This window comes from Stegostoma tigrinum, chromosome 9, assembly GCF_030684315.1.
Source record: "Stegostoma tigrinum isolate sSteTig4 chromosome 9, sSteTig4.hap1, whole genome shotgun sequence".
NCBI lineage: Eukaryota > Metazoa > Chordata > Chondrichthyes > Orectolobiformes > Stegostomatidae > Stegostoma > Stegostoma tigrinum.
The window spans coordinates 38,918,092-38,944,588 of NC_081362.1; the positions used below are offsets into that span (position 1 = coordinate 38,918,092).

Consider the following 26,497-nt stretch of genomic DNA (forward strand, 5'->3'; position numbering starts at 1 on the left):
TAACACAAACCAAACTGATGTCTTTAAACTGGTGAGTCATGCATTCGAGAGATGAGAGTAGATTTTACAATACTAGATTTAGACAAGGAAAGGTGTGTGTGGGGATAAATACCAACATTGACTGGTTGGGCTAAATGGCCTATTTCTGTGCAATATTCTATGTTGTATTCCTGTATGGTTACAAAGTGAAGTTCAATATGATTGAGTGATGTACCAGTCATGGTTGAATTGCTGGCAGCATGTTCAAGCTGTGAAATATGGATAGATAATGATTTGATTGGCAATGTTGGTGGATGAATGAAGGAGGATGGTGACATGAGAAGTATGCAAGGCTGCTGAATCAGTTGTAATCATTCAGGGCAATTGAAGATGTATTTACTGACCTTGATGTCTTGTGTGAGGTCATTGAACATTTTTGCAGCAGTACAACCAGATCCTCAGGGCTACTCTGTTGGCATCGACCATAGTGGCTATCTGTTCTAATTGCATTCTTAGTTTCTCTCTTTAGTTTCTTAGTATTCTATAGATAAAGGACTTTTCACCTCCCCTGCTCCTGGACCAATGCCTCCAAAATTATGTTACAGAACCTTGGAGCATACCTTGTACCTTGTTGCACTATTATTTATTGTTCTTACTGCGCAAACACTTTTCCACAACAACTTCCACCACATACTGCAGCAAGACTGCACCTGTTCTTTGAAAGATAATGGTGGGGGTGGGGGTGGGTGGGGGGGCGGGGCATGACAAGACAATAGAGTAATGGGTGAGTGTGAAGTATGGATTTGAGGGACTAACGTTCATTATTGCAATGAGCTAATGACTATCAATAGGAGGTGGGCCTTCTAATCTACCAGGCTCACCAACTTCATTGCTGCCTTGGACCTGCATCCAGAGACAGAGAGCCCCTAATCCATTCCAACCACTGGTTCCCCTCACTAAAAATATGGTGAATGGATGCCTCTTTAATCAAAATGTGTTTTCAGTTGAAGATTTTCCCAACTCCCAAACTCCATGTATCCTGGACAAAAATCTTATCCCTTGGAAATTGTTTCCAAGTCCTTCACTGTTGCTGGGTCACAAACTTGGAACTCTCAACCTAAAAGCACCAGGGGTATACCTTCATCACACAGACTGTAGCAATTCATGTTGGTATTTCACTATCATATTCAGTACAACAGGGGATGGAAAACAAATGTTCACATAGCCAGTGCTGTCCATATGTTAGGAATGACTATTTGTATTAATAATTCCTAAATGGCAATTTTAGACATGCAGTAGTTGAGGGAAGAAAATGAGAGTTGCGTTCCAGTGAAGGTTTAATTGTTCCACAGAGAAAGTCATATGAGCCAAGCTAAATTGTCTGACTGAAGCTGCCAATTGGAAAGTCACAGACAGCTTCAATTGAAAGAAAATAAAGAACTTGCCTCCATCTCCCATCTTAATTATGCATTCCTTCCACCATCAATGCACAGCAGCACAGTACATGACATCTGCAAAATGTATTGCAGCAGTTTACCAGAGTTTCTTCATCAGCACCTTCCAAAACTACAATCGCTATTATCTAGAAAGATAACAGCAGCAGAAACATACCACCACATACAAGTACCCCTACAAGTCACATAACATCCTGACTTGGAACTATATTGCCTTTCCTTCAATGACACTGGGTAAAATCCTGGAATGCCCTTTCAAATAGTACAGTAGCTGTCTCTCTTATTCAACCCTCATAATGAGCAGAATACAAACCATTGACTCCCAGAGTAAGGAAAAGGGGACATAGAGAAAGCACCAAAGGGAAAGAAAAAAGAGAAATGCTATAGGAAATGCTGTTAGTGAGAAATAAGGGAGGTGAAAAAGGAAAAATTTAAAGAAGAAAGAGCATTAAAAACAATTCAAGATCCACATATACGTCAATGACCAGTCATTCATCAATGTGCTGGTCAATATATAGCCAATGAAAGGTTACATATCTTCTTAAATGTGATTCCTAGTCTCACTTTGTTGGCCTCTATCATCCACCTTGTTTCAAAGGCAAAACAAGGTTAATCATTATGCAGTTATATTCAAATATCAAATATCTTCACAAACAATTCAAAAACTGGTTCACAAATTTTTTTTCAAAAATGTTTCATCTTTTTGGACTTGCCTCATTTATAACATTTGAGTGTAGGTATTGTGTGTAGTAATTAATAAACTCACTTTTTTATTAATTGAAGAAAATCTGATTAAATTAGCTCTTTTTAAATTTTGAGTTCTTTTGGGATTGGTATTCACAAAGGAAAGGAATACTTTTCAAGTTAAATTTGTTGCAACCAAATGAGGGGGAAAGTGAATACAGAAGGGGAGCCAGTTCATTCCTCTTCATGCGGGAATTTACCAGCTTGAGGCAACCCGTCTGAAACCATAATAAACTGGGGAACCTTGTCTTGGAGATTTGATTGTAGCAAGAGAGCATTCCTGAAGTTATCCTGTCCATATAATAGTTCCAAGTGTACATCCATGAAAGTAGGCATCACTGATAACTTACGCTACTTATTGATATAACAGTACCTAATCATTATTCAACTTAGTCTGTGTTCTTTTGAGATGTAAAAAGGTTCTACAGATGATTTCAAAGGAAAACACATGACTTCTCAAGTTACCAGCTGTGTCATGTAAGAGTCTACTCTTCCAAAGTTCTTTGCTGAGTTTGTAGCACTTTGTGTTATATTGAACTTGTGAAAGGTGTTATATCAATGTACGGTTTTGTTTGTGTTATGTATGTTCTGGAGTGTGGATAGAGAACACAGCCTTCTGTTCAAAGGTAAGACATTCCTTTCAACAATGCTGATTCATTTCCCAATCATTCCCCTTTTCACTGGAATTCATCAAAAAAAGTGACCTGTCAACCAAGTTGTATTGCTAATATGCTACCCTGCTAGGCCACCGAAGTTTTAAGGGAACTTGGGATAAAATGGAAAATATGAATAAAAATTCTTGCACATGGTCAATTGAATTCGCTTGTTAAGAAGGACAACATGACTCCTGAGAGGGAACAGTCTTACTGACACCGGACTATTCACGATAATCCTGTGGGTTGGGTTCATCACAAACTGATTTTTTTTTAATTTTACCTAATGTACTTCCCATAATGATTCTATCTGCTTGTGATTCCTTCTCAGCAATCTCAAAATATGTGAATCTGAACCGCAACTTCATACCTTTGACGTGTAATTGAATACTGTAGAATCTGATTCTGCCTTTGTTATGGTGCAGAAAAGAGGCCATTTGGCCCATGGTGAGAGCGCTGGCTCTCTGAACAGTTTGGCTTTGCGATAAAGTCCTGCCTTTTCCCTGTAATGCTGATACTATGTTTATTTAAATGGTCATTCAGTGCCCTCTTGTATGCTTCAGCTGAACCTGCTCCCACTATATTTCCAGGAAGTGTATTTCAGACCTTAACTCTTCACTGTGATTTTTTTTCTCACTGTACATTTGCGTCTTTTGCAAAATATTTTAAATGCTTCTAGCTCTTGATCTTTTTATGGGTCTAAACTGTTCTTTTTTTCCCTATTTTGTCTAGGCTACTCATGATTTTGAAAACTTTTGTGAAATCTACGCTCAGCCTTCTCCTTTCCAGGGTAGACAGCCCAAACTTCTCCAATCTATCATCATAACTAAAGTATTTATTTCCCCATCCCTGGAACCATTGAAATATCTTTCTCACTTTCTCCAAAGCATTCACATTCTTCCTAAAGGGTGGTGCCCAGAACTGGACACAATAATCCAAATGAAGTCTAACTGGAGTCCTTTATAAATTTAGCTTATACTTGCTGCTCTCATACTTTGTACCCTGCTTAGTGAAGCCTGGAATACTGCCACACTACTAAGACATGTTATGAGGCACATCCTGGGTAATTGGGACTTGATCCAAGGCCTCCTAGAACAGACGCAGTGACACTACCACTGTGGCACAAAATGCTGTATGCTTCATTCACAGCTCTGTTCCTCCCCCTGCCTCCTTCAGCAACTTCTGCTTCTATTCAGTCCTTTACGGCAGTGGGACGGGATTTCTGGAGGTGGCCGTGTAGTTTGACACAATGAGGAGTGATTTTGCTGCTGGAGAAGCTTCAGTTTAAATGTCACTCATCACTCAGGCAGTTTCTATAGAAAAGGAGCCGTTTCCCCGCCCTTGCGGGCAGCCTTTTTCCCCACCCAAAACAAACCCCCTCTTTCTGGGGGTCCCGAGAATCTCAGGAAGGTGGAGAGCGCCGAACGCGCCCAGCAGCCGGAGCTGAAGTTGTCAGTCTTTTGCGATTCGCTGCTGAGGGACCAAGGGAAAGGAAGCGAGAGGAGAGGAGGTGGGAGGGGGCAGCCTCTTTCAGTTGGTGTCAGCTTGGTGGAGCGGACTGGGCAGCTCGAAGATGAAGATGCAGCAACTCAGAGGGAGTTGACCCAGTTTGTCCGAGGCGGATCGAGCCTGAACTTGCAGGAGATTCCCCCGCACTGAGCGTTCACCGGCGAAGTTGCTGCCGGTTTGAGTGAGCTGGCAGCAGTGCGAGAGACACAGCGATGGACGTGAGCGTAAAGAAATTCACCGTGCGCCGCTTCTTCTCTGTTTACCTGCGCAAGAAATCCCGCAGCAAGAGCTCGAGTTTAAGCAAATACGAGGTTGGTTGCCTAAATGTTGCTGAGTGACATGAGCACGCGTGTCCTTGTGGTCGTTGCACTGCTGGTTTCTGGCGGCGGAGCATCTCTGCTGCTGGGTGCCGTGCGAGGAAACAAAGAGAGACGATGCGGGGCGAATTGGATTAGGATGGGCTGGGTTTGGGAAGGACCGGGAACGCAGCAGGACAGATGCTGGCGATCCATTCAAACAACAAGGGACTGGGGATGGGCAGCTCGCTACATAAGGGCGAGGAACAAATTGCCATTACGCGGGAAAACGACCAGATTAGAGACTCCTGACCTTCCCAGGAAACGACCCCTTCTATCAGTGTTTTCTATAACACCCATCAGTGTTATGGGTGCCATTCCCCTTGGCCAGGGATGATGTGTCAGTGTGAGTGTTCCCTCTCTGCTCTTGATAAACCGACTTAATTGCGAGAATCTCCAAGCACTCAGAAGTTAGATCATTGAATTCCTTTATTAAAATAGCAACAGAATTACCGTTTTTCCCCTCCCCACAAGAGTTTTTCCTCTCGCTCGGAGTCTTACTGTAGATTCAGAAGAGAAATGCATACTCTGTTATTTCTAATTATAGGGATTTAAACAAGTCAGCGTTGGTTAGAAAGGGCAATGGTACTGACTGCAGCCAGAATGGTCCCAGCACAATTGATTCCATCTAGCCTCAGTGCAGCCAGCGTGTGTGGCAGGTGAACATACACTGCAGTGTTGGACCGCCGGTGACCAGGTTGAAGTGAAATATCCAACAAAGACGAGGTTTCCAATCCCGACGAATTCATTTCCCCCGCTTCCTTTGCAGATTTGAAATCAAATCTCCAGCAGCCGTCCCTTCTCATTGCTATCTCTTCCTCTACATGACAACAGCTCGCTCATGCTCAAAAATCTAAACAAAATCCTTTGTGTAGAGACAGGAAATACCTTCACCTCTTTAAGAACATGCTGGCAATGGCACGAAATATGATCTCGGACAATGCAAGCAAAGAAACAAAATGCAGATACAGGTCGCTGGTGTTCGTTTCAAATACTGCACCAAAGACCTTCAATTGTTTGATTCCCTTCCAGTTGTTTTTCCCTCCTTCCCCTCCTTGAGTGCCACGGGCATCGGCATTCCTCCCAAACGTCAGCTGTGAATTCCTTCCCGAAGTCTCTCTGCCCATCGACACATCTCTCCCAGTCTTTCTAATAATTCCTCTTAGAACCGACCTCTTGTCTTCCTCCAGTTTTCCTGACATTTGCTTAAAGAGCATGTTAACAACATTGTGTCTGTTTGCGCTCCCGTGAAGAACCCCGGTGGTTTTACTTGTGATGGGATTATATCGCTGTAGGAATGCAAGTTCTTGCCATGTGTCCTGCTATTGTAGCCTGGCTGCAATGACAACATTTCTCTGCAGACTGACAAATGGAACTCTGTGTGTGTGTGTGTGTGGTGTGTGAGAGAGAGAGAGGGGGGGAGGTGGGGGGGGGGGTGGTGGCTAGAGTGGTACTATAAATAGTGAGAGCCAAAAGAGTGATTTGTGTGCTGAGTGCCAATCTGATATTGCGAACAGGTAGTACATGTGGGCAGATGGGTCACTCAATGTGTGGAATACAAAACATTGACCTTGTGACATTGCAAATACCTTATAGTCAATTTAATAACATCAGGATATAAATACGCAATCCATTGATCAACAGAACAAATGAGCAATACATAAAGTAATAACTGTCAGGAATAGAACCTGAATAAATTGTAACCTCCAAACATTACAAAGATCTGTGTCTAGAGGTTCTGGATGTGTAGTGGTGGTCCTGTAATTCCAATAGTTATGCAATGTTGATACTCTATGGGGCATCCCCTGCCAAAGGCTGATGCTGGCAGAAACCAGCCAGCCTAGGAGAAGATAACAAAGTGTGAAGCTGGATGAACACAGCAGGCCAAGCAGCATCTCAGGAGCACAAGGGCTGATGTTTCGGGCCTAGACCCTTCATCAGAGAGGGGCCTGGGGAAAGGGTTCTGGAATAAATAGGGAGAGAGGAGGAGGTGGACCGAAGATGGAGAGAAAAGAAGATAGGTGGAGAGGAGAGTATGGGCGGGGAGGTAGGGAGGGGATAGGTCAGTCAAGGGAGGATGGACAGGTCAAGGAGGCGGGATAAGATTAGTAGATAGGAAATGGAGGTGCGGCTTGAGGTGGGAGGAAGGGATGGGTGAGAGGAAGAACAGGTTAGGGAGGCAGAGACAGGTTGGACTGGTTTTGGGATGCAGTGGGTGGGGGGGGAAGAGCTGGGCTGGTTGTGTGGTGCAGTGGGGGGAGGGGACGAACTGGGCTGGTTTAGGGATGCAGTTGGGGAAGGGGAGATTTTGAAGCTGGTGAAGTCCACATTGATACCATTGGGCTGCAGGGTTCCCAAGTGGAATATGAGTTGCTGTTCCTGCAACCTTTGGGTGGCATCATTGTGGCACTGCCGGAGGCCCATGATGGACATGTCATCTAAGGAATGGGAGTGGGAGATAAAATGGTTTGCGACTGGGAGGTGCAGTTGTTTATTGTGAACCGAGGGAGGTGTTCTGCAAAGCGGTCCCCAAGCCTCTGCTTGGTTTCCCCAATGTAGAGGAAACCACACCGGGTACAGTGAATACAGTATACCACATTGGCAGGTGTTCATGTGAACATCTGGTTAATATGGAAAGTCATCTTGGTGCCTGGGATGGGGGTGAGGGAGGAGATGAATCTTATTGCCTCAGATGAGTGTTTTAAAAGACCCTGACCCTGATCATGAGCCTCAAGTGGACTCTGCTTCCACCAGTTTTGACTAGGTATGCTTGGGAACCTAAACCAATACAGCATCAGATTCAACGCAGGGCCAGAACGCAGGACCCTCCCATTCACAAAGCGTGTCCCAGGCACCTCCTGGATGAAGATTCTGTTTACAGAAGCAGAACTCTGAATATCTAGTTTAACAGCAGTGGCCATTGTATCCAGGTCCAGGTTTCAGTTTTTATCTGTTATGTAAGAAACAAGTCATTTCCATCTCGCATATTTACATAGTTTAAGCCCCTGAACTGGACATCTGCAAAAAGACTTCACAAACGTTCACCACAAGATGCTACAAAATAAATTACAAATGCTCAGCAGCTTATAAAATAATGAGATATATGGATAAAGTTAATGATCGTTGTCTTTTCTCTGGGATGGGTGGTTTCAAGACTATGGGATAGATTTTTATGGTGAGAGGAGATAGCTTTAAAAATGACATGGCAGGCAATTTTTTTTACACAGAGTTTGGAATGAATTCTTGAGGAAGTGATGGATTTGGTTACAATTACAATTTAAAAAATTTTTTGGATAGATACATGAATAGGAAAGGTTTGAAGGTATTTGGGTCAGAAGCAGGCAGGTGGGACTAGTTTAGTTTATGTTAGGCGTGGACTGGTTGGACCCAAGGATCTATTCCCATGCTGTATGACCTTATGACTCTATTAAGGAAATCTCACAGGGCGAAATCCATGCTTTTTCCACATGTTTTGCAGATTTCATTTCTTCTCTAAAATATTCTAATCCTGGTCATTTATGAATATCAACTGAAAATATCACTGTGAATTTATTTTTTTAGAGCTGAATTCCCAAATGCAAAGAAAAGGATATAAAATGTGGACCTATGACCACTGTTTTCAATTCTCTTTACATCGCTGAGACTTCCTGGGATCCATACCAGAGAGAATTGAGTGCTTCTATCTAAAGTATGGGACAGCATGGAGTTGACTAAGAAAGAGTTTTCCCTTGTTTTCCTCTAGTTATAATGAATGGATTACTATTAGTAGATGCGCTTGGAGAAATTGATAAAAACATTTGCGTCTGGCACTCTTTCTCATTGGAAGATCTGAGTAGGCAAACAGTAAGGCCTCAAAGGAGAAGCGAGCACTTCTTTTCAAATCTTAGATACATTGGGGCTGGAGGGTCTTTGGCTGATGTCAGTAGAAAGCTCATTTATTTGCCATTCCTGATGATGTGGGATTATTGCCAAAGTGCTTTATCCAGTAATGTGAGACATGTAGATGGATTCAAATCTCCAGAATGGAAATAATGACAGATGGAAGCTTTTTAGCTCATCGGGGTGTAGTCATGAATTGACTAATGCAATGAAGGCCATCAATTGCCAGTTAGCGGAGCTTTATTGATTATTTACTGAAGCATTCAGCCTTTAGCTTTAATCATGTAATTGAAATCTGTACTTAGGGGAATGTAGGGCAAAGCTCTGTGAATTAAAAAAAAATGCAAAGAATATGAATGACTAGCTAAAAGCAAATTGCTTTCCTCGAATAATTTACTTCATGATTTTAGGTATTGTTTAATAATGTATTTGTGAGACGTTATGGTTCCAAACCAGAACCCTCACCCCATCCCCCTCTCTGATGAAGGCTCTAGGCCCGAAACGTCAGCTTTTGTGCTCCTGAGATGCTGCTTGGCCTGCTGTGTTCATCCAGCCTCACATTTTATTATCTTGGATTCTCCAGCATCTGCAGTTCCCATTATCTCTGACATGTTTCCCATTCTGTTTATGGTCATTCTTTTTCAAGACTGTTGCTTTTTTTTCTGAGGTATATACCTTTCAATAAAGACATGCAGTTTTGTTTTTTGTTATGTTCCTGCAGTGAATTTCACTGTACACTAAATATTTCTTGTGCTGAGAGGACGATTGGGCATGTTGTTTGCAAGCTTTGCCTTTAGCCTCCAGTTGGATGGGAATGATGAATGATCGATATTTCCTAACTGAGTGTCCTTGCTTCTGTAAATGTCTGTACTCTCTGTTCAGTGCTCCCTTATAAACCATTGCTTAGATTTACTATCCACACACATGCGTCGCAGACAAAACTTTGTCCCTTCACATTGTGGCCGCATGGTGTTTTGCCTCAATTCCTATGTCGCTGTTTTGGATATTTATCTCCACCTGGAACATGATCATATGATTTTCTTTAGATTTTTGAGCATGAGCGAGCTGTTGTCATGTAGAGGAAGAGGTAGCATTGAGAATGGATGGCTGCTGGAAGTTTGATTTCAAATCTGCATCACACAATTTGCGAAGATGGTAAGCCAAACTATTAACAGCTGGATATATTTCCACAAATATCCCCTTTCTCAACGATCAGGAAGGACACATCAAAAAACAAGATTGAAGAACTGGCCAACATTTTTGGTTACCAGCCTCAAGAATGATCCATCTTGGTCTCCCCGAGGTCAGTTGCATTGCATATGCCAAGCATCAGCCAGATTGATTCCACGTGATATCAAGAAATGGCTGGACATTGAATATTGCAGACGTTATGACAAAATTATGGCAATAGGAGTGAAGACTTGTGTTACAGAACTAGTCATGCCACTGAATGAACTGTTCCAGTACAGTTGCTCGTGTATGATCTATCAACAAAAAGTAGGACAAATCCAATCTGGCCAATACTGTCCTATCAGTCTACACTTTGATCATCAGCAAAGTGGTGGAAGGTGTCATCACAATATTACCAAGTAGCATTTGTTCAACAATGACCTGCTCATTGTCACCCAGTTGGAATTCCACCTCAGCTCTTGACTTGCTTTGGTCCAAATACAGACAAAAGAGCTTGAATTCAAGAAGGGAAGTGAGAATGACTACCTTTAACCCAAAACAGCAATTGTCGGAGTCTGGCATCAAGAATCACTGGTAAAATTGAGTCAATAGGATTCAATAAATTGGGAGAGGGGAAGGTACAGCGGGACCTGGGCGTCCTTGTGCACTGGTCGCTCAAGGTAAGCATGCAGGTGCAGGCCTTCATTGCTGGATGTTTCGAGTACAAGAGCAGGGATGTTGTTGCAGTTATACAGGGCCTTGGTGAGGCTACACCAAGAATATTGTGTGCAGTTTTGGTCTCCTTCTCTGAGGAAGGATGCTTTCGCTCTCAAGGGAGCGCAGCAAAAGTTTACCAGGCTGATTCCAGGAATGGCGGGACTGACATATGAGGAGAGAGTGACTAGGTTAGGATTGTTTTTGCTGGGGATCAGATGAATGAAAGGGATCTCATAGAGATTTATACAATTCTAACAGGATTGGACAGTAGTTGATGACAAAACATTGAATGTATTCAAGAGGTGGCAAGTTATAGCACTTGGAGTGAATGGGATCCAAGGTTATGGGGAGAAAACAAGATTAGGCCATTGAGTTGGATAATCGTGATGAATGTTGGAGCAGCCTCGAAGGGCTGAATAGCTTCCTCCTGCTCCTATCTTCTATGTTTTTAAGAGGAAAACTGACTACTGTTTGCAGTCAAGCTTAGCACAAAGGAAGATGGTTGTGGTTTTTGGGGATGATCAACCAGAACCTTGCTGTAAAAGCTCCTCAGAGTAGAATCCTCGGCCCAACTATCGTCAGCTTCTCCATAAATGACCTTCCCTCCATCATATTGTCAGAAGTGGGGACATTTGCTGATGACTGCACGATGTTTCAGCACCATTCATAACTCTCCAGATGGTAGATGGTTCTCTTATGCAGCAAGACTTGGATAACACCCCAACTTGGGCAGCTAATTGTCAATTAACATTCATCCAGATAAGTGGCAAGGGAGCGAACAAGGGAGTCACGGAGAGAGACTCTCTCCGTGACTCCCTTGTTCGCTCCACACTGCCCTCCAACCCCACCACACCCGGCACCTTCCCCTGCAACCGCAGGAAATGCTACACTTGCCCCCACACCTCCTCCCTCACCCCTATCCCAGGCCCCAAGATGACATTCCACATTAAGCAGAGGTTCACCTGCACATCTGCCAATGTGGTATACTGCATCCACTGTACCCGGTGTGGCTTCCTCTACATTGGGGAAACCAAGCGGAGGCTTGGAGACCGCTTTGCAGAACACCTCCGCTCAGTTCGCAACAAACAACTGCACCTCCCAGTCGCAAACCATTTCCACTCCCCCTCCCATTCTTTAGATGACATGTCCATCATGGGCCTCCTACAGTGCCACAATGATGCCACCCGAAGGTTGCAGGAACAGCAACTCATATTCCGCCTGGGAACCCTGCAGCCTAATGGTATCAATGTGGACTTCACCAGTTTCAAAATCTCCCCTTCCCCAACTGCATCCCTAAACCAGCCCAGTTCGTCCCCTCCCCCCACTGCACCACACAACCAGCCCAGCTCTTCCCCCCCACCCACTGCATCCCAAAACCAGTCCAACCTGTCTCTGCCTCCCTAACCTGTTCTTCCTCTCACCCATCCCTTCCTCCCACCCCAAGCCGCACCTCCATCTCCTGCCTACTAACCTCATCCCACCTCCTTGACCTGCTCGTCTTCCCTGGACTGACCTATCCCCTCCCCACCTCCCCACCTATACTCTCTCCACCTATCTTCTTTACTCTCCATCTTCGGTCCGCCTCCCCCTCTCTCTCTATTTATTCCAGTTCCCTCTCCCCACCCCCCTCTCTGATGGAGGGTCTAGGCCCGAAACGTCAGCTTTTGTGCTCCTGAGATGCTGCTTGGCCTGCTGTGTTCATCCAGCCTCACATTTTATTATCTTAGTGTGGTATAAAACTCCACTTGCCTGGATGTGCACAACAGCTCTTATGATGCTTTGCCCTGTCTAGTATGTGGCAATGCACTTCATTGGCCCTTCATCCATAATTTCAAGCAGTCATTTCCACCACCATCAATGCACAGTGGGAGCAGTTTAATGCACACAAGACGTGTAGCAGCTGCACACCAATGCCCCTTCAACAATACCTTCCAAAATTACAACTGCTACTATCTAGAGAGAAAAGGCAAGGACCAGCACACTCAAGTTCCTCTCCAAGTCATACAGCATCATGATTTTGAATTATATTGCCTTACCTTCACTGATATTGGGTCAAATTTCAGGAACTCCTTTCTTAACTAGACTTTGGATATATCATCTGAAAAGAAGCATGGGTAGAATATGTTAGGGCTTATGAGTTTCTCTGTTCTATGTGTTGAGGAGCTGAGAGATACAAAGTTGCATCCTATCATTAGAATTATATGACTGCAATGCCACAAATTTAGCTCCTTTTTCTCCAGTGTAAAGATGCAGTCAAAAAGAATCTATATAAAAACCGAAAGAACTATGGATGCAGTGAATCAGGGACAAAAACAAAGTTGCTGGAAAAGCTCAGCAGATCTGGCAGCATCTGTGAAGTAGAAAGACAGAGTTAACATTTCAGGACCAGTGACCCTTCACAGAGATAATCTTATTTATAAAAGGCAAAGGCATTATTCACCAGTGGTGTGAGAACAAACGATCAGTTCTCATAGTTTTTTGTTGACAAAACTGAATTGCTGACAGCCATAGACTCACGGAAGATTTTTCAAGTAGCTTTGCGACGAATGGGAATTAAGCTGGTTCCAAGTCTTTGTCAAGTAGTCATAGTTGAGATTTCTAAGGTTTACAAGATACTCAAAATCCTAATATGTGAAAACTTTGTCAGATTCTTCATTCTAATAACCATGAGAAAGTCAGAGGCTTGCAGCTTTTCAGCAGGCTTTGGAGGTTTTCTTCTTTCTGAATTGCTCGGTTTTTGAAACCGAAATCGACACCAGAAAGGGTTAATAAGTAACTTTCATAACAGGGCCACATAATCCCTTCCAAAGCCAAATTTTTCTCCCCAAAAGCTTTGCTTGGCTGTTTTTTCAAAGTCACTTAGATTTCTGTAATTATCTTAAAATGTTACACTCATTTTTGATTTTCTTTCTCCCTGGCCAAAAATAAATGTTTAATACATTAACTATCCAAACAGTTCAATATCTTCTGGTGTTTTGTATAATGCATAAATATAGACATGTTGCCCGACAATATTATCATTGGTTACCTCTTTGCACTTAGAAAGGAAGGCTGAAAGGCTATTTAGATTTATATACTTTACACAATTGACGTGCATTTATAACAAATTTGACAATGATGTTGAATACGCCAGGTAATTCCAACAAATGTTGGATATATACATGGAGAAATAAATAGCTAGATAAATGTGTTTGCTTTTGGATATGGTTTACTCCCACAATTAGAAACACTGCCATTAATAGAGCCGGGGTATCTAATCAGAGTTCCTTTACAAAGAAATAAGAGATAACAAGGTGTGGAGCTGGATGAACACAGCAGGCCAAGCAGCATCTTAGGAGCAGTATAAGATGCTACTTGGCCTGCTGTGTTCATCCAGTTCCATCCCTTGTTATCTCGGATTCTCCAGCAACTGTAGTTCGTATTATCTCCTTTTCAAAGAACCCCACATTCCATTTTTTGATAATTTGATCTCCCATCTCATATTAATCTGTGAAATACCTTGCATGATGTACTTTGGAATTTTATTACATTGTATTACCACTTTTCATTCAGGATGCACGCAGTTACAATAGAGAAGGAACTCCATTCTTCAATCCACGTTGAAATTAAACTCAGCTTTCAGAGGTGAATGGAGACTGGCCATTTGCACCACCTAACTATCCTACATTATTGCAAAAACTATAACTGTACATCAGTTTTCTGTGATGTTCATCTGATCATATTTCTTAGAACTATCCCAAAAACCTTTCCATAAATTAACTTAGTGAAGTGAGGAACATTTAGCAGAACTGCAAAGAATCCTCTGTTCTTCAAAGAAAACAATCAATTGTTAAATGCCACTTCAGCCACCAAGACATCATTAGTTCAATCTTTCATGTGAGGTGGATACCATTGACAACATCCTCAAAATCAGTTTGCTAAATTTATATTCAAATTCCAGCCTGGGATTTCAATTCACAATCTTGTGACCAAGAGACTGAACTAAGCAGACATAAGTAACTGCAATATCTTGGATTAAAGAAAAATACACTGGTGCACTGCCAGGTATAAGATTCAATTCCATTACAGGTCATTAACAGGTTATTAATATTTGTTCAAATGATTGAAACTGAAAATTTATAAATGGTTTATTAAACTATTTAATTTAATTTGACATTTCATTAAGGTGGATCATCAGAGAGTAATTTTTCTTTTGAAAAACCTGGAAACAGAAACAAGTTCATACCTTGGAATAAATTCAATAGTAGCATTACCATACACACAAACTAAAAGTAACTCTGAAAACCTGCAGAAAATGAAGTTTTGTTTCTCATTCAGCTGATCATATATAGAACATAGAACATAGAACATAGAACAGTACAGCACAGAACAGGCCCTTCAGCCCACAATGTTGTGCTGACCATTGATCCTCATGTATGCACCCTCAAATTTCTGTGACCATATGCATGTCCAGCAGTCTCTTAAATGCCCCCAATGACCTTGCTTCCACAACTGCAGCTGGCAACGCATTCCATGCTCTCACAACTCTCTGTGTAAAGAACCCGCCTCTGACATCCCCTCTATACTTTCCTCCAACCAGCTTAAAACTATGACCCCTCGTGCTAGCCATTTCTGCCCTGGGAAATAGTCTCTGGCTATCAACTCTATCTATGCCTCTCATATAGGATGAAATTACTGTGACAAATGCCTCATTTTCAAAATATTTTATTGGGTGGAGGCATGGGGGAAGTATGGTAGCTCTGTGGTTAGCACTGCAAACTTACAGCACTAATGACTATAGTTTGATTCCAGCTTTGGGTGACTGTGTGGAGTCTGCACGTTCTCCGCGTGTTTGCCTGGGTCTCCTCTGGGTGCTCTGGTTTCCTTCTACTGTCCAAAGATGTGCAGGTTAGCTAGATTAGCCATGCAAAATTCCCTATAGTGTCCAGGGATGTGTAGGCCAGATGGCTGAGACATGGTAAATACAGAGTTACAAGAATAGGGTGGGATGCTCTTCGGAGAATTGGTGCAGACTCACTGGGCTGAATGACTTCTGTCCACACCGTAGGCATTCTAAGATAGAGAACTGATATAAATCTGAATGAAGATGACCAACATATCAGGCCAAGAACAAACATTTAGAGGAAACTACAGGTGAATTTTGTTTCAAACACAAAAATGTCTTGAAATAGTCACCATGTCTGGCAAAAGGCTACATCACATGTGGAGAAAACTATGTTAATGCTATAGGTTTCTAACATTTCATCAACATAGTCTCCTTTTTCTCTCTTCATAGATGCTGTTAGATCTACTGAATATTCTAGCACCTTCTGTTTTTATTTCAGATTTGCAGAGTCTGCAGCATTTTGCTTTATTTGTACTTGCATTGATTGGTCTGAAGTTTGAAAGGGCTCTGACCTGTGAAATCCTTTCCCATCTCAGTGTATATTAGTTACTATAACAAGAACTTCTATTGTCCTCCCAGGTAGATGAAATTTAGCACAGCAGATCAGTAGCTTGCATGTCTCATGTAACAGCAAAAGGTTTTTACCATTATAATGCCTCACATCTAAAGACTTGCTGTACTTGTGGCGTACATTTGTACTGGAACTGAAATTTTAGAGATTTTCATGGTTTGTAAATGCATTTTTTTAACAACATAACTTTAGGAACCCAGCTAATATTATTACGAGACAAATCCAATCCCTGACTGAAATCTGGCTTGATGGACCATATTTGTTTTGTTTCATTTAATGAGGTGATCTTTCACTGGATGCAATGCTGGAGATTTAATTTTAAGAATTGGTGTAAGGACAATAGGAACTTCCAAAAGTTGATTGGGGGAGGCTGTTCACAGGTAAAGGGACAGTTTGAAAGTGGGAGGCCTTTAAAAATATGATAATGAGAGTTCAGAGGCAGTATATTCCTGTTAGTATGAAGGGCAAGGTTGGTAGGTATGGGGAATGCTGGATGACTATTGCCAAATTAGATACATAATGGGCTTAATGGTAAGAGACAGAGAGGTGATAGAAGGTTGCTTTTCAGACTGGAGGCCTGTCATCAGCGGTGTTCCAGGGATCAGTTCTGGATCCTCTTTTGTTTGTCATTTATATAATTTATTTGGACAAGAATATAGAAGGCACGGTTGTTAAGTTTGCAGACAACACTTAAATTGGTGGCATTTTAGACAGTGAAGAAGGTTTTCTAAGAGTACAAAGGGATCTTGATTAAATGAGTCAGTGGGCTGAAAAATGGCAGATGGATTTCAATCTGGATAAATGTGAGGTATTGCATGTTGGGTGCAACAATCAAGAGTAGTGCTAATTACAATTAATGGTAGGGCCTTGGGTAGAGCTGTAGAACTAAAGGGAGCTAGGGGTGCAGGTACATAATTCTTTGAAGTTTGCATCACATATAGACAATGTGATTAAAAGAACATTTGACTCGCTTGCCTTCAATACTCGGTCCTTTGAGTATAAGAATTTGGAAGTCATGTTGAAGTTGTATACGACGTTGGTGAGGCTCCTTCTGAAATATTGTGTCCAGTTCTGGTCACCCAGTTACTGGAAGGATATTATTAAACTGGAGAGGGTTCAGAAGAAATTTTCCAGGATGTTGCTGGGCATGGAAGGTTTGAGTTGTAAAGAAAGGCTGGATAAACTGGAACTTTTTTCACTAAGCATAGGAGGTGGAGAGGTGACCTTATAGAAGTTTATAAAATAATGAGAGACATAGAAAGAGTTAATGGTAGTTGTCTTGTTCCCTTGGATGGGGGATTTCAAGACTAGGGGACACATTTTTAAGGTGAGACGAGAGCGATTTAAAAAAACATAAAGGGCCAATGTTTTACACAGAGCACCATTTGCATGTGGGATGAACTTCCTGAGGAAGTGGCAGATGTGTGTACAATTACAACATTTAAAAGTACACAAATAGGAAAGATTTGGAGGGATATGGGCCAGGAGCAGGCAAATCGGACTAGTTTTGTTTGGGCTTATGTTCGGCTTGTACTAGTTGGAGTGAAGAGTCTGTTTCTGTGCTCTATGACTCCATGATGAGAAAAATTGAGGCATTTGTCAGGTAAAAGGAGAAGGTATGTGTCAGGTATAGACAATTGGGATGGAATGAATCCAGGAATATAAGGGCAGTAGGACTATACTTAAGACGATAAACAGACAAAAGGTATTATGAGATATTTTCGGCAGAGTATTAAGGAGAATCCAAAAAGATCCTACAAATACATTAAGGATGAAAGAGTAACTAGAGAGAGAATAGGCCCCCATAAAGATCGACAAGGCCAGACGTGCTACGTGTAGAACCACAGGAGATGGGTGAGATACAAAACAAATATTTTGTGTCAGTATTGACTGTGGAGAAGGACATGGAAGCTAGTGAACTTGGGGAAATAAATAATGATGTCTTGAAAAGTGTCTGTATTACAGGAGAGGAAGTGTTGGAGGTCTTCAGAACTTTGTGGGAAGCTAGGGAATTGATTGCTGGGTATGTGGTAGAAAAATCCAGGGAAATATAGACTGGTGAGCCTGATGATAATGATAGGTAAGTTGTTGGAGGGGATTCTGAGGGACAGGATTTACATGCATTTGGAAAGGCAAGGGCTTATTAGGGATCATCAACACGGCTTTGTGCATGGGAAATCATGTCTCACTAATTTAATTGAGCTTTTTGAAGAGGTGGCAAGATTGATGAAGGCAGAGTAGTAGATGCTGTCTGTACAGACTATGGCACAGCATTTGACAAGGTTCTGCATGTTAAACTGATTAGCAAGGTTAAATCACATGGAACCTGAGGGGACCTAGCCAATTGGATACAAAATTAACTTGAAGGTAGGAGACAAAGGTGATTGCTTTTCCAACTCGAAGACTGTGACCAACGATGTGCCACAAGGATCTGTGCTGGGTCACCTGCTTTTTGTCACTGATATGAATGATTAGGATGTGAAAATAGGAGGTATGGTTCGTAAGTTTGCAGACGACACCAAAATTAATGATGTAGTGGACAGTGAAGAAGGTTATCTCAGAGGTCAATGGTACCTTGATCAGATGAGCCAATGGGCTAAGGAGTGGCAGATGGAGTTTAATTTAAATAAATGTGAGATATTACATTTTGGTAAGGCAAACCAGGGCAGGACTTACACTGTTAACAGTAGGGTCCTGGGGAGTGTTGCTAAATAAAGAGAACTTAAGATTGCAGGTGCATAATTCCATTGAAGTGGAGTCACAGGTAGATAGGGTGGTAAAGAAGGCATTTCGCACAGTCCTTTTACTGGTTAGAGCATTGAGTACAGGAATTGGGACATCATGTTGCAGCTGGACAGGACATTGGTGAGGTTACTTTTAGAATACTGCATTCAATTCTGGTCACCCTGCTGTAGGTAGGAAGCATGTTGTTAAACTTGAAAGAGTTCAGAAAAGATTTGCAAGGATGTTACCAGGTTTGGAGAGTTTGAGCTATAGAGAGAGACTGAATAGAACATAGAACATTGAACAGTGCAGCACAGGAACAGGACCTTTGACATACCGTGTCTGTGTTGACCAAGTTGTGATTCTAAGCTAATTCCATCTGCCTGCACATTTTCAGTTTCCCTTTATTCTCTGCCTGTTCATGCCTCTGTCCAAATGCTTCTTCAACATTGCTATTATTTCTGCTTCTACCAGCTCCTCTTGCAGCACTTTCCTAGAACCTACCTACCTCTGTGCAAAAAGTTGCCTTGTACATCTTCTTTAAACATTTCTCCACTTACATCAAAACTATGGCCTCTAGTATTTGACATTTACACCCTGCCTCATGTCTCATAATTTATACACTTCTATCAAGTCACACCTCGGCCTCCAATGCTCTTGTGAAAAAAATCCAAATTTGTCCAACCTGTCCTTATAGCTAATACGCTTCAATCCAGGCAGCCATCTCAGATGTCCTCGTTTCTCAAGGACCGCAACTTGCCCTCCTCAGTGGTCGAGAATGCCCTCGAACATGTCTCCTGCATTTCCTGCAACTCATACCTCACACCTCCTCCCCACAATAACAACCAAAACAGAATCCCCCTCGTCCTCACGTACTACCCCACCAACCTCCGGATCCAACACATCATCGTCCGACACTTCCGCTATCGCTATACGATCCCACCACCAAAGATATTTTTCCTTCCCCACCCTTATCTGCTTTCTGGAAAGACCACTCTCTCCGGGCCTCCCCTATCTGCTCCACACTCTCCTCCAGACCCACCACACCCGGCACTTTTCCCTGCAACCGCAGAAAGGTCTACACCCGCCCCTACACCTCCTCCCTGAACCCCATCTCAGGCCCCAAGAAGACTTTCCACATCAAGCAGATGTTCACCTGCACATCTGCTGATGTGGTATACTGCATCCACTATTCCCGTTGTGGCCTCCTCTACATCAGGGAAACCAAGTGGAGGCTTGGGGACCGCTTTACGGAACACCTACGCTCGGTTCGCACTAAACAACTCCACCTCCCAGTCGCAAGCCATTTCAACTCCCCCTCCCATTCCTCAGATGACAGGTCCATCCTGGGCCTCTTGCCGTGCCACAACGATGCTACCCGAAGGTTGCAGGAACAGCAACTCATATTTTGCTTGGGAAACCCAAGGCGGAATATGAGCTGCTGCTCCTCCAGTTTGCGGGTGGCATCATTGTGACACTGGAGGAGGCCCAGGATGGACATGTTGACCAGGAAGTGGGTGCAGGAGTTGAAATAGTATCAATGGTATCAATGTAGATTTCACAAGCTTCCTACCTCTAGCCCCACCCCCATCTCCTATCTACTAGCCTCATCCCGCCCCCTTGACCTCCCTGTACTGACCTATGCCCTCCCTACTCCCCACCTACACTCACTTTTACTGGCTGCATCCCTGTCTCTTTGACCTGTCTGTCTCCTCTCCATCTATCTTCTCCACCTATCCATCTGCTATCTGCCTCCCCCTCCCCCTCTCTCCCACCACCTGCAATCCGACCCCACAATGAAGGATATATTTCCCTCCCCACCCTTATCTGCCTTCTGTAGGGACTGCTCTCTCCACGACTTGCTCGTCCGCTCCACATTCCCCACTAGCCCCTACACCCCTGGCACCTTTCCCTGCAACCTGACCCTACACCTCGCCCCTCACGCCCATCATAGCTCCCAAAAAACTTTCCACATCAGACAGATGTTCACCTGCACATCTGCAAATGTATTCTATTGCATCCTTTGTTCCCGATGTGGCCTCCTCTACATCGGTGAGACCAAGCGGATGCTCGGAGACCGCTTTATAGAGAACCTGCACTTGGTCGCGAAAAATGACAACACCTTCCAATCATGAACTCTTTCAACTCCTGCACCCACTTCCTGGACCACATGTCCATCCTGGGCCTCCTCCAGTGTCACAATGATGCCACCCACAAACTGGAGGAGCAGCAGCTCATATTCCGCCTTGGGACTCTACAACACAATGGTCTCATTGTGGACTTCACTAGCTTCAAAATCTCCCCATCCCCGGCTTCATCCCATGACTAACCCTCCATCTCATCCCTGCCTCCTTGACCTACCCATCCTCTCTCCTACCTATCACGCTCCCGTCCCCGCCTCCTTGACTTGTCCGTCTTCTCTCCCACCTATGTACCTCTCATCCCCGCCTCCTTGACCTGTCTGACTTCTCTCCCACCTATCTGCTCCTCCCATCTCACTGACCAATCCCCATCACTGCCTACCTTCACTCATCTATCACCATCCCACCTATTTTTCCCAGCATCACCCCTCCAGTCTATTTATTTCAGAGCTCCCTTACTACTCTGCCATTTTTGAAGAAGGGTCCTGACCTGAAATGTCAGCTTTCCTGCTCCTTTGTTGCTGCCTAGCCTGCTCTGTTTCTCCAGATCCACACTGTTATCGCTGACTCTAGCATTGACAGTTCTTACTATCTCTCAGTCGCACAGCTCAGACGTGCTTATATAGTCTCCCAGTTATCATTGTACATATATACCCTTTTCTTGAAATAAACAAAGCACGTTGTTATTCAATCAATCTTTGTTGTGTGATTAGAATGTTTGTGCTAAACAGAAAAATGGAACAATCAGAATGTTACTATTGGAAGATCCTATAGGAGGTTTTTCATTTGTAACAACAATAGCACTTGACAGAACAGCTATCATTCATCCTTTACAGTCTTGCACATTCAGTGATGGTTTTCCTTTTATTCTTATTCTCTGATACACTATTTCTGAAACATTTAGTGCTCTGCCTAATCTTTTTGAATTCCTTCGTTGATTGATGTTCTGGCCTGCTGAACCACTGCCTGTTGGGTAGACCACTGGGGACATTTACATGAGCAATGGCCACCCATGGTGATCAGATGCTATATTAGAATATAGTTGATTGGATAGTTCCCCAGTCAATCATGTCTGGAGACCTCACTTTTGTGAGATAGATACATTGGCAACTGAATAATGAAAATACATTTAAATGCACGCAAATCCTTCTTATGTCATAGGGCCCTGATTTGTTTAATAATTGAGATTTCCAGCTGATTCAGGTAGATTTCTCAGCTGTCGGCATTGGCATGGGTGTGACTCGGACCAGAGTTTAGAATGAACAAGCAGAAAAAGAGGTATGTTTAGTGGCATTGTCAGGATATCGTAATAAAATTGTAATTCTTCTTTTATCATTGGAACTATTTGTCGCATTTTTCGTGTCTCAGGGCGAATGTCTAGAGCAAGGATAATGTTTTCTTTATTGCTAGCACCTTGGCCATTACAATATTGATAGTTACTGATGTGTGCAGAAAAGACCTATTGTTTTAACTTACAATTGCAATTAGATGTCAATTATGTAACTGTAAAGCACGCATCAATTCACACTAACAGACAATAACAATCTTGCAACAAATTCATTTGGTTTGTAATTGAAATTGGGCAATTGCTATTCAATATCTCTGTTAGTTATGAATGTTTCGTGAATGTAATTTTTAACTGGGGAAGATGCCACTTGATTGCATTAATATTATACAGCAGAACATTTCAACTGAGATGCTAAAAGTATGTTGTGTTCTAGCCTATTTTTCTTCCAGAGTATCTATTTGGCCATTGAAGAGAATGGGGAAAACAAAAGCTTCAATTATGCCACCACCGTCTCAGCAATTTAGCTGACTTTTCTAGGTGTTAATTTTTATGAATGTAGTGAAAGAGAACAAATGCTTGCAGCATGAGTGACTTAACATGGTCTACAGTTTAGAAGGGGTCTTGAGCACTCTGCTCTGGCTTGCCAAGGAAGTTTTTGATGTGTTGAATCGGTTGGGGATGTTTTCAGAACATAGCAAAATGCAGCTTTGTCTAAATTTTTTGTGCCAAAATTATTGGTAATTTAAATTGTATACACATGTACAAATCCTCCAACAATTTTTGGGGAAGAAGGGATATTCTGTGATTTGCAAACCGGCACAAATAGCCCAACAAAAGCAATTTTCTACTCAACCTCCCTGTATAATTCAAGAAATTATTACAGTTGCATGTTCATAACAGTACAGGAGTAAACAGAACTAGAAGTACAATTATTACAAAACATTAAAATATATACACATATATACACATAAAATATATAAAATAGATTTAAAATGTTATAACAGAAGCAAACAAAGCATGGGAAATATTTCTATAGTTATGAAACATTGCAAGGCCATTCAACCCATATTTTCTGCTAGCCTCCCGTTGTCGTCCCAACTTCCAGTACCTCCAGTGGCCTTGCAGGTTACAACACTTCAGGTGTAAATCCAAATATGTTTTAAATAAGTTGAGAGTCTCTGCCTCTGGCACCAAACCAGACTTCACTTGATTAGAAGCAGGAAAGTTAACGTTTCGACTTGGTCCCGATGCAAAACATCAGCTTTCCTGCTCCTCTGATGCTGCCTGGCCTGCTGTATTCCTCCAGCTCCATACTGTATAGTCTCTGACTCCAGCATCTGCAGTTCTTGCTATTCCTTAATTTTGGTTCAACCATACTATGAATACTACGTGCAGTGTTGTCTGCCATACTCTAAAAATAGGTACTGGAGAAGATGTAAAATCAAAGATGATTTTAGAGCTCTGAATTTATACCAACCGGAAAGAATAAACAGGCTGAATGCAGAAAGCTAAATCTTCAGGTGACTTAACAGAGGTCTTTAAAATCATGGCACACTTTTTGCCTCATCGATATGGTAGGAATAATGGCAGACATGATGACTTAATCAGATAAGACTAAAAAATCAGACTCTTATCATCAGGTTAAACTTTAGCAATTAAGCTCCCTGTCTTCAAAAGTTGAATCGACCACCTCACCATCAGTTGGCATGAAACCTTTTGACTGCATTTTGCATCCCATTAATTGCACAACTCGCTGGAATTAAATTTGCCAAATTAATTTCTGCTCAATCAGATAGTTGACTACTTCAAAACCAAAATTGCATTCAGCAAGTATGTACCAGCCTCCAATGTACAGGTCTTCAGTTTAGTTGCCTTGGGCAAAACATTGCCAATGTTCGTTGCCTTCATGATAATAAAATGTGAGGCTGGATGAACACAGCAGGCCAAGCAGCATCTCAGGAGTACAAAAGCTGACGTTTCGGGCCTAGACCCTTCATCAGATGAAGAGTCTAGGCCCGAAATGTCAGCTTTTGTGCTCCTGAGATGCTGCTTGGCCTGCTGTGTTCATCCAGCCTCACATTTTATTATCTTGGGTTCTCCAGCATCTGCAGTTCCCATTATCTCTTCGTTGCCTTCATCTTTGCTTACACTCTACAACTACTGTCGGTGTGTTCATGGAGACCACAGCAGACAGTGTCCCTTGGCCATTATAAAATCTTTAGCACAGAACAGCAGAAGCTTGTACTTTACAGGTGACAGCTTGTGGTTGTAAGGGAAAGTGAAGCATCAATATGAAAGAGGAGCACATTTCACTGAAGGGCATTATGCTGTGTCAATGTCAGAGTTGGTGCATGTGCCTGCAGCTCATACAGCAAACACAGTGCATGTGCTTAAGAGCATCATGAAATGTGAACAGGATAGGGAGGCATGGTTAATAAGATGAAGGTCAATTCCTCTCAATCAGGGCGTGTCACTCCAGAGGATAGATCATTTCTCATTGGCCACAGCCATTCAGATGATCAGTCTAACTCAAGTCTAGGGTTCAACAGCTTTTCAATGACAGATTGGGTCATGGCCAATCCTAGAAATAAAATAACGTCAATCTGGATCTTGCTGGTTGGCCACGCAGGAACACCTTCCAAATTTAGATCAAATGTTGTCCTTAAACCAGGAGCTTTCTAGCGGTTTCTGTTCAAGGTGTCATTGAGGCTTTGGCCAGCTCAAGCCTGGGAAGTGATCTGGTTGTACTGGCTAGCCAAAGGAATGCTATAATCACAGGACGAAACTGAATAAAGTAGAATGGGATCCAGTAGAATAGGGTAGAACTGGATTGTATCAAAAAGTGGGGGTGAAGCGTTCAAGGGAAGTCACAGTCTGTCTGGTCTCAATCAGGAGAATGCAGGGCCAGTGAGGGCATTAGCACATTGATTATGAGGGGTATCTGGTAAAATGGGGACATTGATTGTAACAGAGAAGGGCACAACCAAAATTTGGGGAGGGTGAAGTGTCATTGGGGTAAACTGGAAAAACAATGGAAAAGGTCAAGAATGTGGAAGATACAATGATCACAGGTGAAGGCTGCAACACAATGGTGTAGCAGGAGCGGGGGAGTGTGGGCTCTTGGCAGCTGCTTCATGACAAGGGTCTCAATACTAGACTCTGTTTAGAATTTGTAAGATTCATTTGAAGTTGAATTAAAGTGTAATTTGAAAATAATACATTGTGCTAACTTAAAATAGGTCATGATGACTATTGTGTATGGGAGGGCTATTGTCAGGATGATGTAGTAACTTCGTCCAATCACCTGTGTCATAGGTGCCAAGAAGAAGAAACAAAAGAATGCAGAATGATGTGGATTGAATGCTATTTAGGGCCTTGGCTAAGCCCAAGGATAACCTCTGTAAGGGCATAACTTGCCACTTAACCTTGTAGAGCACAGTAAATCACTGTTTTCTTTGTGGCACTGCACCCAGGAGTGAGGGACCCAGGCCCTGATCTCTACTGTTATCTTGGTTTGGGTTGGCTAGGTTGGATGGGAGGGCCTGTTGGTGCCAGCCTCTCGAAAAAGGACCTCCCTTCTGTCTCTTCATCCTGTTGTAAAGTGATAAATTATCACTAAAATGTGGGGTGAAGTTCTGGTTCTTTGGCAGCATGTTTAATGATATTGTGGATACCCAGCGCAGGCTGAGTCTTCCCTGGCTTGCAGTGAGTGAAATGGTGTCCAGTGGATCTTTAAAATAGCACCAAAAACTGCAAGCATAGAAGGTTCCTGCAGCTGGTCAAGAATTTCTACCTCACACTGAGTAACTTGAGCAATATTTTCCTTGCATCAGTAGTGAGCTGAGAAGCATGTAATCATGAGATAAACTGTCCCAGTCTATGATGGAACTGACAACCTTTAACCTGCTCAGCACCATAGTTCCTGCTCCATTGTGGGAAATCTCAGCCTTTGAAGGGCTTTTTTAAGCACAGATTACTTCTAGTTGTGGGGAAGAGCAAAACTGGGGTCCATTAATACTCAGGAATCAAGAAATCACATCAAGAATTCAGGAGAAAACTGTTTTTACCCTGAGAATAGGGAGTATGTGAGAACTCAGTAACAGAGAATGGTTGAATGAAACTGTATAAATATATTTAAAAGGAACTGAGATAAACACAGGAAGGAAAAGACAATAGAGGATCATGATGATAATGTTATATATGGAAGGTTGATAGAAGGCTGAAATGGAGTATAAACATTGGTGTAGATTGTTAGGTTAAATTGCCCGTTTCTTTGCTGTATTTTCCATGTAATAAAGTACAAAACAAAACTAATGTTGATACAGTGTGGAGCTGGAGGAACACAGCAGGTCAGGCAGTATCAGAGGAGCAGGACAGTCGATGTTTTGGGTTTACACCATTCAAATGTTACCCCAACTCCACACTGT

At 42.6% G+C, this 26,497-nt stretch overlaps 1 protein-coding gene across 4 annotated transcripts in view; it reads left to right on the top strand.

The window, feature by feature from the left end:
• LOC125454879 (ribosomal protein S6 kinase alpha-2) overlaps positions 1 to 26,497 on the top strand; it is a 427,165-nt gene that overhangs the window by 197,338 nt on the left and 203,330 nt on the right. For 2 of the 4 annotated variants that reach the window (XR_009446144.1, XR_007248111.2), the window contains exon 1: positions 4,110 to 4,650. The exons of the other annotated variants lie outside the window; for them this stretch is intronic. The gene's annotated coding sequence lies outside the window, so the exon portion shown is untranslated. Of the gene's footprint in view, positions 1 to 4,109; positions 4,651 to 26,497 lie in introns of those variants that run through there. 4 annotated transcript variants of the gene reach the window in all.